General features: G+C 33.6%; 1 protein-coding gene across 4 annotated transcripts in view; it reads left to right on the plus strand.

The window, feature by feature from the left end:
* The window catches only part of LOC141447096 (obscurin-like), a 676,918-nt gene that overhangs the window by 330,916 nt on the left and 331,343 nt on the right, over nt 1-14,659 (plus strand). For all 4 annotated transcript variants that reach the window (XM_074114296.1, XM_074114295.1, XM_074114299.1 and 1 more), the window contains one exon: nt 3,996-4,047. The gene's annotated coding sequence lies outside the window, so the exon portion shown is untranslated. The remainder of the gene's footprint in view (nt 1-3,995; nt 4,048-14,659) is intronic.

Here is a 14,659-nt window from a genome sequence, read left to right on the forward strand (position 1 = left end):
AATTTCGATTACTTTTATTTTCCCAGTATCCAGGAGGAAGATTGAGGCTGTTTAGAGAATAACTTATACTTCAAAATGGTATCAATTTTTAGAAAATTTATCTGTCTTTCTAACCGTGTCATCAGAATCCGAATTCGGACTAAAACTTTCTGAGTAATAACATTTTTATTGGAAAAAAGTAATGATTTTAGAAAAAAAAAATAAGTGACGTCACTCAAGAACAGTGGAAATTATGAAGTTGGCCAATACGTCTTTGAAGTCCACTTTAGATGTACTACACACAGTAGGCCTATGAACATTTCTTACTGGTTCACCCTGTATAGGACTATCTTACACTCATGTTTAACCATGTTGGTCACCTGTATAGGACCATGTATTAAATTAAACCCAATTTCTGTGTGAAAGATAATGCTGAAACTGCGCCTAAAACTTTGTCCTCAGTCAGCGAACAGTTTGGATTAACTGAGTAGAGACTTCTTGAATACAAGATATCATCCACTGGGATATCAAATGGATGATTATCATCTCATTCCAAGCATTCCGCCATGTTAGAGAATGTATTGTTTGCTATGGTGACGTAACGCTTTAATCTTACCTTTCCATTGATGCCAACCTATTTTATTGAATTAATTCTGTAAAATTAAAAACTGTATAATACGTTCTTTTTTGTAATTATTATGTTCTTTAGGAGATCTACCGTTTTCAATTTGCTGTAATGTCCAGTTCTTCCTAAGTTTCGTTAGGTTTATTAAATTAAAAAAAAAAATCATTATCACTAAGTAGCTGACCACATCAAAAAAAGGGAAGCTTTAATAAAAGGGGTCTTATATGCGAAATATATTCAGTAATCCTGGCCATCAAATAGGTTGCAAATATGGTCTGGTCTGCAGTCATTTGAATTTGGTAGTAAATCAACCAGGTTACAAACCAGTTTGTAATTGAGTCAAGGAAAGAAGGTTAAATGATAAAATAGAATAGAAATCTCTATTTTTCTTTATTTAATTTAAATAAAAAAAAACAAATTTAAATATATAATCCTTTTTTCACTCTAAAAGAAACAATTAAACATAAATACTTTTCTTCTTATTTTTAATTATCCTTAGTCTTAACGAAACGTTAATGTCAGTATGGCCGGAGGTTAGATCAGAAGAAGTTTGTAAGGAGATGTTAAAGCAAAGGAAACTGCTGATGAGTATTCTGTGCTTGACACCACCATTTTCCTCTTCAAATCGTTAGCTTACAACACTTCCTTCTACTACTGTTTCCACTTCAGTTGTGAACAAAAGAGTAACAAGTCTTAGTCGATTAAACTCTTTTTTTTCAACTGCCTTTTACTTGGTTTATTAAAAGGAGTTCTAAGATGTGAATAAGAAAAGGTAAAAAAGATAATCTCAATTTTATCTTTAAGTGACAAGCACTTTTATTTTAAGTTACTGAAATGTATATATTTTTCTTCTTTCGCCTAATGACAGATAAAACTTTCTTTACTAATTCCATAAAAGTTATTTAAGGCTTTTAAACAGTTAATTAGGAAACTAATAAAAATAATAATAAACAGATTCAATTAATGAGTCTGTTGAATGAAGAATCACTTTTAGTTCACCGAACAAAAGAACTAATCACTTTGGATGGCATCCATTTTATTTTAAACCTGCATCTGTAATAGCATTTTCACTAGTTTAGCTAGGTTATTTGCCCTGTTTATAGACTTTAGCTGAGGTGAATCTTTCAATTTTATATCAGTAAATCTTGTCCTAAAGTATTCCACCGAATGCTGGACCTATCTGTATCTTGATTATAAAATATTATAGATCATGAGAACTTATTTTGAGATTCAATTAATGAGTCTGTTGAATGAAGAATCACTTTTAGTTCGCTAAACAAAAGAACTAATCACTTTGGATGGCATCCATTTTATTTTAAACCTGCATCTGTAATAGCATTTTCACTAGTTTAGCTAGGTTATTTGCACTATATAGACTTTAGCTAAGATGAATCTTTCAATTTTATATCAGTAAATCTTGTTCTAACCACCGAATCCTGAACCTGTCTATATCTTGATTATAAAATATTATACAGGGTGTATACGGAGGAATGGTCGAAACTTCGGTAGGCATCATTTGCGATAAAAACTTCTATATAAACTATGGTCAGTTTCTGCTCCGTTTTATAGATATTTTTAATTTTATGTTTTTTTCAAGGTATCACTACTTTTTAGCAAACAGTTGTCTGTATTTCTCAAACTATTAAAGCTACAACAATTTCAATAAGCTCATTAGAAAGAAGGTTAAATTTCCTTTTAAATAAGCTAATTTGTATTCCAAAATAATAATATTAAATATTTTACTTTGTGGCCCAAACATAAGAAATAGCAAGTTTCTAATTTTTTCCAAAAACTTTGACTTCATTTTTCTCAAAAATATTATATAAGTTTAAAACGTACACTACTCATGAAAAACATCTATATACAATCACCTTTCGAAAGATATACCATGAGTAGTGGTTATTGTAATAATTGATACAGATATTTCTTATTAATTGCAAAAAAGTAGGCCTCAAAACAGAATCGGCATTATGAAAGGAATTCAACTACCATAAGAATATAATTGATCAGAATCATCAAATCCAGTACGAGTTTTTGCAAACGTGTAATTTAATAATTAATTTATTTAAGAACTATATTAAAAAAAATAAAATTACAATATTGTAAAGTTTTTCTTGTCCTTTTACTAAGAAAGAACTTTACTTACACAACTAATGCCTGCCACTAGTTATTAAATAATATGTGGGTTTGATAAATAATAAAACTCGCTAAAGTTGTAAGTAATAACCTGATTTATTAACACATTACCTTTACTCGCATTAACATTTACTAGCAACTAACGCTATTCATTACAGTTACCATTTACAACATTCACAACAGTGTTCTGTTACTTACTCACTACGTAACGCCACAAAACTGTTCCCCGACTGACCACTGGTCCGCACTGCACCGAATTGCACTAGTCTCTGCTACACAAACAAAGCTCTACTCACTAACTGACTAACCGCCTGACTAGCTACCACTGAAGCACTCCGCAACACTGACTCTCTCAAAACTAACTCATAAACTTGACTGATAACTCTAAACTCTAATAACTCTTTAAAACTGATTAACAACTCATTAAGAACTCCTTAAAAACTGACTTCTCCAGCTGTGTCTGCATCCTTTTAATTGCGTGCCTCCCTCCAACTGGGAGTGCCCTCCTCCAACTCTCTGAGCATAAGTTTCCACGCCCTCCTGACGTTCATTGGCTGGAGAAAACATACTGCCAACACCTCAGCTGTGAGCCGCCTCCTCCAATTCTCTGTCTCTCTCCAACTCCGTCGGTCTCACTCTCACCTGTCAATCACTGGCTGGGAAACACATATGCCACCACCCCAACTGAGGCCTTTCTCTTGGCTGGCTTTTACACAGGTCACTAACTCCTTGAACAATCTAGCCCTTTCCTTTCTAGTTCAGCTAGAGACCGGCCTTTTTGTCTACACAGTGGTGGCCTGTTACCGGCTTTGGTCGCTTAACCCCTAGAACAATCTAGGCCTTTCTTTTCTCCTCAGGTAGAGACCGCCCTTTTGTTCACACAGTGGTGGCCTGTTACCGACTTTGGTCGCTCAACCCCTAGAACAATCTAGGCCTTTCTTTTCTCCTCAGGTAGAGACCGCCCTTTTGTTCACACAGTGGTGGCCTGTTACCGACTTTGGTCGCTCAACCCCTAGAACAATCTAGGCCTTTCTTCTCTGCCCAGGTCAACTTCGTTACAATATAAACAATAAAATAAAATCTATTAATGATCAACTTAATAGTTTCCTATAAGTGCTTTTATATTTAAAAAACTTCTTTTTTTATAATTCTTTTTAAATCATTTCTGATTTTTAACGTTACTTTTTACAAAACACCTTGTTCTTTCATAATTTATAAATCAATAATTGAGTATTATTTATTATTTTCTTTTCAGGTGCCATCGATTATTCAAAAAGGGACTGAAATTTCATTCACTGAAATACCAGGTATGTAGATGTATCCATTTTCAAATTAAACAACTTATTTTTTTTTACATGCAAAGCTTTATACGTATATTTAATCAAGCTATGAAAAAACATGTTTCTCTTTGTTTGCAACCTTTACCCAGAAAAAATAATCAATAAATTATTTATTTATCAAAAAGCAATTAATTCTTTAATCTTTTACCCAATTTTGTACATGACAAAAACCAAAAAAATTTTCTTTTTTTTATCATTGCTAAGGTAAAGTTTATTTTGGCCGGTTTGATGTGTATTTAATACAAACCACTACATAAATTTATTTCAATTAAATAAGAGAGTGGACAAACAATTAAAAATATATACAGGGTGACCAGAGTTATATGCTCCACCCACTTTTTTATTTAACGGCGGGAAATTTCGAAAAAATAAAAAACACGTATTCAATCATTTTTAGTCTAGTTTATTTTCAGTGATTGACCCATTTTTTTAAACCCTTGTATCTCGAGATACAGCATCCAACTTTTGTTTTTCAAATGGAATGTTATATTTTTTGTTGCATATTTTTGTAGTATTTGATCTCCTAAAAACAACGAAAAATTTTTTTTTGAAATCGGTTAGGTTTTTCAAAAGTTATGGGTATTTAAAATATGAAAAACAAATTTCAGTTTACTGTCAAAATTACGTTATTTTTTTTAAAGAATCTATTCAAACTGGGCACAATCAACGGATAGGCAAGCCAAAACTCTGGACTCCCACGCTTTGCTTGTAGCAGCACTTATCGTGGCGAAGTCAAGATCTAGGCAGGCTAGAAGTATTCGACGTTCAGGTTGTTTTTTATACAAACGTTTGGTGTGGAGTTATAGGAAATCAACTAAACGGCCCATACTTCTACAGAGAGAACTTAACTGGTGAAAGGTATCCAACTTTTTTTTCAGAGACATTATGCCAGTTCTGCTTGAAGATGTTCCTCTACAACGTCGGCTAGATATGTATTTTCAACAAGATGGTTGCCCGGCACATAATGCGAGAGTGGTTCGAGGTTGCCTGGACAGAAATTTCCATGAAAAGTGGTTAGGGACTCATTGTCCCATCCAATGGCCACCTCGATCTCCGGACTTTACCCAAATGGACTATTTTTTGTGGGGATATCTAAAAAAATAAAGTGTAAAGTATCCTTAATCCCGTGGCTTCAGTCGATGATCTGAAACGTCGAATTACTCTAGCCTGCCTAGATCTTGACTTCGCTACCATAAGTGCTGCTACAAGTAAAGCGTGGGAGTCCAGAGTTTTGGCTTGCCTATCCGTTGGTTGTGCCCAGTTTGAACAGATTCTTTAAAAAAAATAACGTAATTTTGACAGTAAACTGAAATTTGTTTTTCATATTTTAAATTACTATAACTTTTGAAAAACCTAACCGATTTCAAAAAATTTTTTGTTGTTGTTTTTAGAAGCTCAAAACTACAAAAATATGCAACAAAAAATATAACGTTCCATTTGAAAAACAAAAGTTGGACGATGTATCTCGAGATACAGGGGTTTAAAAAAATGGGTCAATCACTGAAAATAAAATAGACTAAAAATGATTAAATACGTGTTTTTTATTTTTTCGAAATTTCCCGCCGTTAAAAAAAAAGTGGGTGGAGCATATAACTTTGGTCACCCTGTATAATAATAATACATTCATATCGCTAATCAATATTGCCTTTAATGAACTCCCATTTTTCTGCATATTCCACCATTTTTGGTTATTAGTTTTACTTGGCATCATTATTAATATAATAACTTTTCAAAATATAATAATAAGGCTGAGTGTAAAATTGAGAACTATAAATACTAAATATTTAAGAATGCATAAACCAAAAAAAATACCTTCCTGCTATATATTTCAGCCATATTTCCCATAAAAAAAGTGATTCAAGTCCTACAACTAGGACTCCATCTATGGGTGCGTTCCACTAAGCGTTCACAACGATCACGCTCACGACCGCGGTTTTGCCCGTTCCACTTGCTTGCGAACGTTACAATCGAAAACTCAAGTGGAATGGACTATGGGGCGTTTCAACCGTTCATGTAAACATTACAAATGGCGACCTCGAAAATAAGTCAGAAGCTTGAGCATAACCTTTAGATCTTAGCCAAATCCTATTATAAAATATTATAGATCATGAGAACATATTTTGTGATTCAATTAATGAGTCTGTTGAAAGAATCACTTTTAGTTCACCGAACAAAAGAACTAATCACTTTGGATGGCATCCATTTTATTTAAACCTGCATCTGTAATAGCGTTTTCAATAGTTTAGCTAGGTTATTTGCGCTGTGTATAGACTTTAGCTGAGGTGAATCTTTCAATTTTATATCAGTAAATCTTGTCCTAAAGTATTCCACCGAATCCTGAACCTGTCTATATCTTGATTATAAAATATTATAGATCATGAGAACATATTTTGAGATTCAATTAATGAGTCTGTTGAATGAAGAATCACTTTTAGTTCACCGAACAAAAGAACTAATCACTTTGGATGGCATCCATTTTATTTAAACCTGCATCTGTAATAGCATTTTCACTAGTTTAGCTAGGTTATTTGCGCTGTGTATAGACTAGCTGAGGTGAATCTTTCAATTTTATATCAGTAAATCTTGTCCTCAAGTATTCCACCGAATCCTGAATCTGTCTATATCTTGATTATAAATTATTACAGATCATGAGAACATATTTTGAGATTCAATTAATGAGTCTGTTGAATGAAGAATCACTTTTAGTTCGCCAAACAAAAGAACTAATCACTTTGGATGGCATCCATTCTATTTAAACCTGCATCTGTTTGTAATTCCACTAGCTCCTCATTCTGATTCCGCTCATTTAAAGCCTCTCAATGCCCACTGCATCTGAGGCATCACTGGCCGCACGACCATCTGTCTATTGACGTCTGTCCAAAGAAACATTAGCACTCCATAAAACGCCTTAATGGGCTATTACGGCTGTCGTAGCTGAATGGCCGCCGTTAACCGAGTCCCAAGACTTTGGTGTTGGCGCTGGACTTATGCCAACGAATTAGCTTCTTGCACGCATCAATTTTATTTCTTGTACCTCCTAATACAGTTTATAAATTCTTAAAAAGAAAATATCGATACAAAAAAGAATGCTTCAAACTAACTGATTATCAGAAGAAATAATTGACCTCCTCCTAGGGATCCATAGATTAAAAAGTAAAAAGTTATTAACTGTTTGGAAATTTTAAAGGGCCTACAGTCAATGTACTTATTATGCGATAATAAAATTAGTGAAGATTATTTGAGAAAAGAACTTTAGTAATTCAAATTTCTGATTGTGATAATTTTATTTATCACCAACCTAATTGCATTAGTGAAAAAACAGAAATAGTAATCAACATGTTATTATGATATAGTACAAAGACTTTGATGAAAATACGATAAAACAAGAATAAAAACTAGAATATTGCTAAGAAGGCAAAAGTTCGTGCAAAGAGAAATGGTACTATGTTAAGTAGAACTTTGACATTATCTGATAATACGTTGGTGAAATAATGCCAGTAAAATTTTACCACATTCTATTTTATACAAGATAATAAATGGGAATTTGTCTGTTTTTCTTTTCATTAATAGAACGTGATCGTATCTTGGAATTGGGGTTTAATCTATTCGTAATAACAAAACAAAGTTTTCTTATTGTTTTTCTTGTCATTTGTTATTTATCATTTCTATTGGGACCCATTAATATGATTCCAGTATGGTTTAACGAATGATTTAGTGATAATTTGTTCAAACTTTTTTTTTAAAATTTCCAGTAAAAAATAAAGGATCTTAGTTTATTCTTCGAGGTTCGAATGATCAGCAACAATGGATTTTCGAACGCCAATAAGTATAAAATTATCGAGATTTTTTTTCTTGATTTGATGTCATTTAACGTGCCCTAATTTTTCTTTACGTCAGACATATGTAATGTTCATTGATCATGTCAGTGACGATTGCTGTTATTAGCAGAATACGCTTACGTTACAAATGTATCCGAATTTAGTATTTTTTTGACAATAAGATAAATTATCATTCCATTCTAAACGGCTCCTCAGTTCTACTGAGCGAAAAAAACATCCTAAAAACCTAATTTTCTAAGTTCAGTTAGGTTGGATTAGGATTTCAAGTTGTGGTTCATCGCTGCTTTAGTTCTATCGGCTAAGAATTAAAACTGTACGGTAGGATATTAGTTGATCGTCAAAAACTGATCGAAAAAGAGAAAAGTTTAAAAAAAACACCCACCAACTTTGACACTTTGACAATATGTTTTAGTGATAATAGATAGTTATTGAGATAGAAGGTTGAATTTTAGAGGTTTTACAAATCGTTCAAATTTCAAACCTCATTATCTCTTCTTATATTGTTCCGATTTTAATGAATTCTTTACCGAATTGTAGAGAAAAGTCTTCTCCATAAGTGGTATTAATAAATGTTTTAGTGATAATAGTTCACGAGATAAAGAAGGTTGAATTTTAGAGGTTTTACAAATCGTTCAAATTTCAAACCTCATTATCTCTTCTTATATTGTTCCGATTTTAATGAATTCTTTACCGAATTGTAGAGAAAAGTCTTCTCTATAAGTGGTATTAATAGAAATGTTTTAGTGATAATAGCTAACGAGATATTGAAGGTTGAATTTTAGAGGTTGTTGCAAATCGTTCAAATTTCAAACCTTATTATCTCTTTTTGTATTGTTCCGATTTTAATGAATTCTTTACCGAATTGTAGAAAAAAGTCTTCTCTATAAGTGGTATTAATAGGAATGTTTTAGTGATAATAGTTCACGAGATAAAGAAGGTTGAATTTTAGAGGTTATACAAATCGTTCAAATTTCAAACCTCATTATCTCTTCTTATATTGTTCCGATTTTAATGAATTCTTTACCGAATTGTAGAAAAAAGTCTTCTCTATAAGTGGTAATATAGAAATGTTTTAGTGATAATAGCTAACGAGATATTGAAGGTTAAATTTTAGAGGTTTTACAGATCGTTCAAATTTCAAACCTCTCTGTTTGTATTTTTCCGATTTTAATGAATTTTTCACCGAATTGTAGAGATGAGTTTGCTCTATAATTGGTATAAATATCAATGTTTTTTTTTAATGAATTATGTTAATGATGCTTTAGATTTTCGTACGTTTTTAAAATTATTAATTAAAAAAGGGTTATTTTTATTTAAATTATTATTAATAAAAAATGATCAGTATTATAATTAAGTGCTTTAAATACTATATTGGTTTGTTTATTTAAAACTGCTTCAAATAAAGGGGAATTATTAATATTTCCAGCTGGACTTTGAACCTGTTCTTTTATCCTATCATATCTGCACAATTACAATTTTTACCACGAATTATAGAAACATAAATTTGTTTCTCTTATAAAAAGTAATAATGAAAACTAAGATATTTTTTTTGTAGTTTTTGAAGGTGGTCATTTCCTTTGTCCAAGGTAAGTTCAATTTACCTTGCAGAATGGCCACGCCGAAGGATTTATGTGTCCCTAAAGGAAAACCTAACTAAATAAGTTCACTTTGTATAGCCATATATCTTGAGTTCTTTTTCTTTTTTCTTATTTTATTTTATTTTCGAAGGATAGAAAGGAAATAATGAAATAACAAAAGCCAGAAACATCTATCTTCCTGCTTGATTTATGGATATATCACAGGTTGGATTCGCAAATTATTATCTTAAAACCTGTTATTACATTCCATTGTTTTTAAATAACTTATTTCGATATATCTTCTTCTTCTTCTTTTTTTTTAAATTTAATTGAAATTTACAACTTGCCGAGCCATAAAGAGCTGTGACAAGTAAATCAGCTTAAGAGGAGCCATCAACCTCTGTTAACTTCAAAAAAAAAGAAAAAGTAATATTTAGTTGCTGAATACCATAGCTAAATAAAATCTCTTGCAGTCTGCTACGTCTCAGACGTCGAATAGGATTGTCGGGAAGAGATTTAGATGGCAGATATCTGTGGATGAATTTTTTTGTAGCGAGATTAAGTCCTTGATGAAGCATACGTTGAGGTAATTATGGATTGTTTTAGTAGGAATATAGAATAGATCAATAGACTAGAATTTTGGAATGCAAGATGATTATTGGGATGAATGGCAAACTTTCATACTTAAAGTCTAAATAGGTTTAATTATAATATTGTAAAGTTTTTCTATCTTTTTACTAAAAACTTTAACAACACAACTAATGCCTGCTACTAGTTAATTTAATATATGGGTTTGATTAAATAATAAAACTCGCTAAATTTGTAAGTAATAACCTGATTTATTAACACATTACCTTTACTAACTTGCAACTAACGCTATTCATTACAGTCACCATTGAAAACAGTCACAACAGTTTACTGTTACTTACTCACTACGTAACGCCACAAAACTGTTCCACGACTGACCACTGGTCCGCACTGCACCGAATTGCGCTAGACTCAACCGCACTAACAAAGCTCTACTCACTAACTGACTAACCGCCTAACTGGCTAACTCTGAAGCACTCCGCAACACTGACTCTCTCAAAACTGTCACTTCCAAAGTGTCTCTCCAAACTAACTTTCCAAGACTCACTCAACACTTACTCAAAAACTAAACTTCTTCAGCTGTGTCTGCCTCCTTTTAACGGCGACTGCCCAACTCCTCTGTCTCACGCCCACCGGCCGCTCACTGGCTGAGGAAAACACATACTGCCACCACCCCAACTGGGGCCGCCCTCTTCCAACTCTCTGTCTCACTCCAACTCCGTCTGTCTCACTTCAATCTGCCGCTCATTGGCTGGGAAACATATACTGCCATCACCTCAGCTGGGGCCGCCCTCCTCCAAATCTGTCTCACTCCAACTCCGTCTGTCTCACTCCTACCTGTCAATCACTGGTTGGGGAAAACACATACTGCCACCACCACAACTAGGGCCTTTCTCTTTGCTGGCTTTTACACAGGGGTGGATCGTTACAGGCTACGGTCACTAAACTCCTGGAACAATCTAGCCCCTTTCTTCTCCGGCTCAGGTAAAGTCTGGCCTTTTGTTTACACAGTGGTGGCCTGTTACCGACTTTGGTCGCTCAACCCCTAGAACAATCTAGGCCTTTCTTTTCTCCCCAGGTCAACTTCGTTGCAATATAAATCTTTACTTGACTGATTAGTGTTAGTTTTGAACGTTTGTCATGTTGTTGAGCGTTTCGTTAGTTTTCATCGGTTAATTCTAAAATGAGGATTCAATGCTAAGGGTATACATTTTAATACTTAAATGTCATTTACCACCATGTAATTAATTATCATTCCAATCTTTCGCTATATTGTGTTACCTTAATTTTTAAATGTTAAAGATTATTTAGTACATTATTTTGATCTGTAAAGTTGTTATTTACAAAAGTGGCGCTGCTGACTGTAAAAGAAACGGAATTTCTTTTGGTTATCATGTAAGCAGTGATGAAATAGCAAAGAACTTCAATTCAGAAACTTCCAAGCAATGATTCTCTTTTATTTTGGAACTAGTGCAGTATCAGCAATTACAGGTGGCTGTTCAACAAACGTCCGACGTACTAATGTTATACACAGAATCATATTTGATAAGTTGGACGAATAAGCTGAAACGTTCGAGACTTACAAAAGAATGGCTAAACCTATTTAAAATTATTAAACCTAAAACTTAATTTCTTAATTTGTAGGTTGTCATGGAGAACTTCGCTACCGTCTTGGAAAAGTGAATGACTTTTCAAATTAAATCTGTAATCTCCTGCCGGTAATTCAAACTTTGTCATTCATCTTTAGCTGGAGGAAATTTACTAACAGATTTCATCCGTTTTTCAGCCCTAGAATTGGTGAAATTATGTGTGTGTGTTTACTCCAACTTAGAGCTGAAAGTTGGCCAGTGCATATGAAAGCTACGTCTGTCCGACCAAAGAACTGCATAGACTTGAAAACAGATGGAATAATTACAAAGTTAAGTTTTCAAATTTTGCCACACCTGTCGTACTCGTAGTTAAAGCTAATGGCAACATAATGGTTCTGTGCTGATTACGTAAGAAGTTTTAAGTCCCCCAACTTCATTGTACATAGAATCCACTGTCACATATATAAGAGCTCTGTGGTAATCTTAACGGAGGGAAATCTTTTACTCGATTAGGCTTAATTTCAGCCAGTCATCATAAGCGCAAGACTGAAAAATGTACCAAACTTTAAACCATTTTACAAGTGTAATAGAAATTCCTTTTAATCAATTAATACAAATTCCCATTTAGCAGTATTCTTTTACGTCATAAGTGTCAGAGATAAGGAAGATATTGAACCATTTAGTCAAGAATCGAAGTAAAATTCTTCATGGATTCAATAGAATATTGAGGACTCAATTTTATGTACCTTGAATTAACACCATTGATCCAAAAAAAAAAAAGACGAAAGCGGTTCTATCAGCCAGAAAATCAAAGAACTTGAATTGAAATCTTGTTTTAGGTTTTGTATTTTTTATACGCCTTTTTTTCTAATGTAGCTACAAAGGAAACTGTACCTAATTACGTATTGTCTTTTAAACAGTAGACCAACAACTGTGGGTTAGACCAGTAATCAGCTAAAGTTAACTCTGCTAAATTGTAATCAACATTTAAAAAAAAAAAAGAATCCTGCAGAGTGAATTTTAGGAGAGCGCAAGTTGAAAGGAGTCTCCTATCGTCCAATTTTATGTCTTTTACTTTCAATTCCTAAATTTTGGGTGTTCTAATACTTCTCTGAAATGGCTAACGCTGATTCTGGGCAAAAGTTCGCTTGGGGTGAACCCACCTTTGTTACTTCATCCAATAGGGTAAAGTCGGGTGAGATGGCCAATCGGGAGAGATGGCCAACAGCCGAAATTTAACCGAAATGTCTTCCGACGTCCCTGCGTGACCTCTCCAGTGATGAACCTTCATGTCTGTCTACACTGAGTTCATTTTGGTCTGCGTCAAAGCGTTACTAATTAACTCAGAGAATAAAAACATTATCGTCTCAACAAAAAATTTTATGATAGTTGTATATTGCGTGCTGCAGTGAATGTATGTGTCGAAATTTTAGTGTGGTTTTTAACATATTAGGAAAGTACAGGACACATTAATGAATCCTAACTTCTAACACTGTCAAAAAGTACGCGCTGAGTTATGTTTATCTTGTTGGCCATCTCTCTCTAGCATTCGGGACAGATGGCCATCAAACAGTAGGGATAGATGGCCAATTATTTTTACTTTTTTTCTGATATAGTTTGGCTCAGTTTCCAATTCACTTCAGAAAAATGCCAACTCAGCATAAAAGACAGAACACTAACCGCGGAAATTATACTGAAGAAAATTTGAGATCGTATTAATCCCACACCCAAACTGTCGTCTCTGCAAGAAAATGAGCCAAGTCTGTTGTCACTTTATTAACTTCTCTCGAGCACATTGCTGTTATGAAAAACAGAGTTGCAAAGAAATACAAACCAACAAGAAATACCATCCCCAAAGAGACAATTCTGAAAGAAAGGATTGTCCGAAAACAAAAACGCTCACCTTCCCCAAGTTCCGATGAAGAGGACGAAACAGGAATCGAATTTGAAGATGAGAAAGTGATGCCATTTCAGAAATCGATGAAACTGAATGTACAGGATATGGGGAAAGCTACAGCAAGACCTTAAAGAAAAGATTGGTTGGAATGCATAATATGCCGGAAGTGGTTCCACGAAAATCGCTCTTCTTTCGCATACGCTTGCCAAAATTGTAGTAAAAGCGCATTTAAAAAGAAGAATAATAAGTAAATATTAAGTAACCATTCATTTTTTCTGCTATTTTTACGTTTTACTAGTGCAATTTCATTTACAATATGTGGCCATCTCTTCCAAGTTACATTGGCCAACTCACCCAACCCAGTGGGGATAGATGGCCAATTGCTATATTTTTTTTGTAAGAATAAAAAAATGTTTCCCTTAGCATTTTTTCTGAAATTTTTTCCTTATCTTATGTTTGTGAGCGTATGAGGTTTCCAAAAATAATAATAAAGTAAGCCTAGCCGTTACCAAAAATTTGCAGGCACCCTCCAAATAAAATGGTGGCCATCTCACCCTACTTTTCTCTACCTGTTTTGATAGTGCACTTATTGATGGTATCTAAAAGAACGTTTATTTATATTAATAGATTTTGACCTAATTATTGGTAAAACCAAGCAAATTTTCGAAGAATAATGCTAGCAGTTCTAACGATGTACAAATTAGTACCATCATTTCTTCGAACCTATGAATCCAACAATTATCCCTCTGAGGCTCAAAACTACCATCCCAAAATGCTAGCAGCCCGTTCCTAATCATCCAACTGAGTTAAATCCACTGCCACCATTCTGGCACGCTGCCCTAATGCTGACTAATGGCTACAGCTAAATTGGATACGCCACTCAAGCTAGTACCTTCATTGGTGAGAGCTTATTTACATAAATATCTGTAGAAGGAATGACCATTTATGCGACTGATGTCAATGCATCGTATTTCAGGCTGCAGTAAATCTTCCAGGCAAAACATTAGTCAGAAATTTTGCTTAACATTTAAATAAGTTTAAAGTAAGTATATATTTTAAGTAGTATCATTATAATCACTGTTTTACAGC

This window comes from Rhodnius prolixus, unplaced genomic scaffold (assembly GCF_049639745.1).
Source record: "Rhodnius prolixus isolate KJV_2025 unplaced genomic scaffold, Rpr scaffold_7, whole genome shotgun sequence".
Classification (NCBI taxonomy): Eukaryota; Metazoa; Arthropoda; class Insecta; order Hemiptera; family Reduviidae; genus Rhodnius; species Rhodnius prolixus.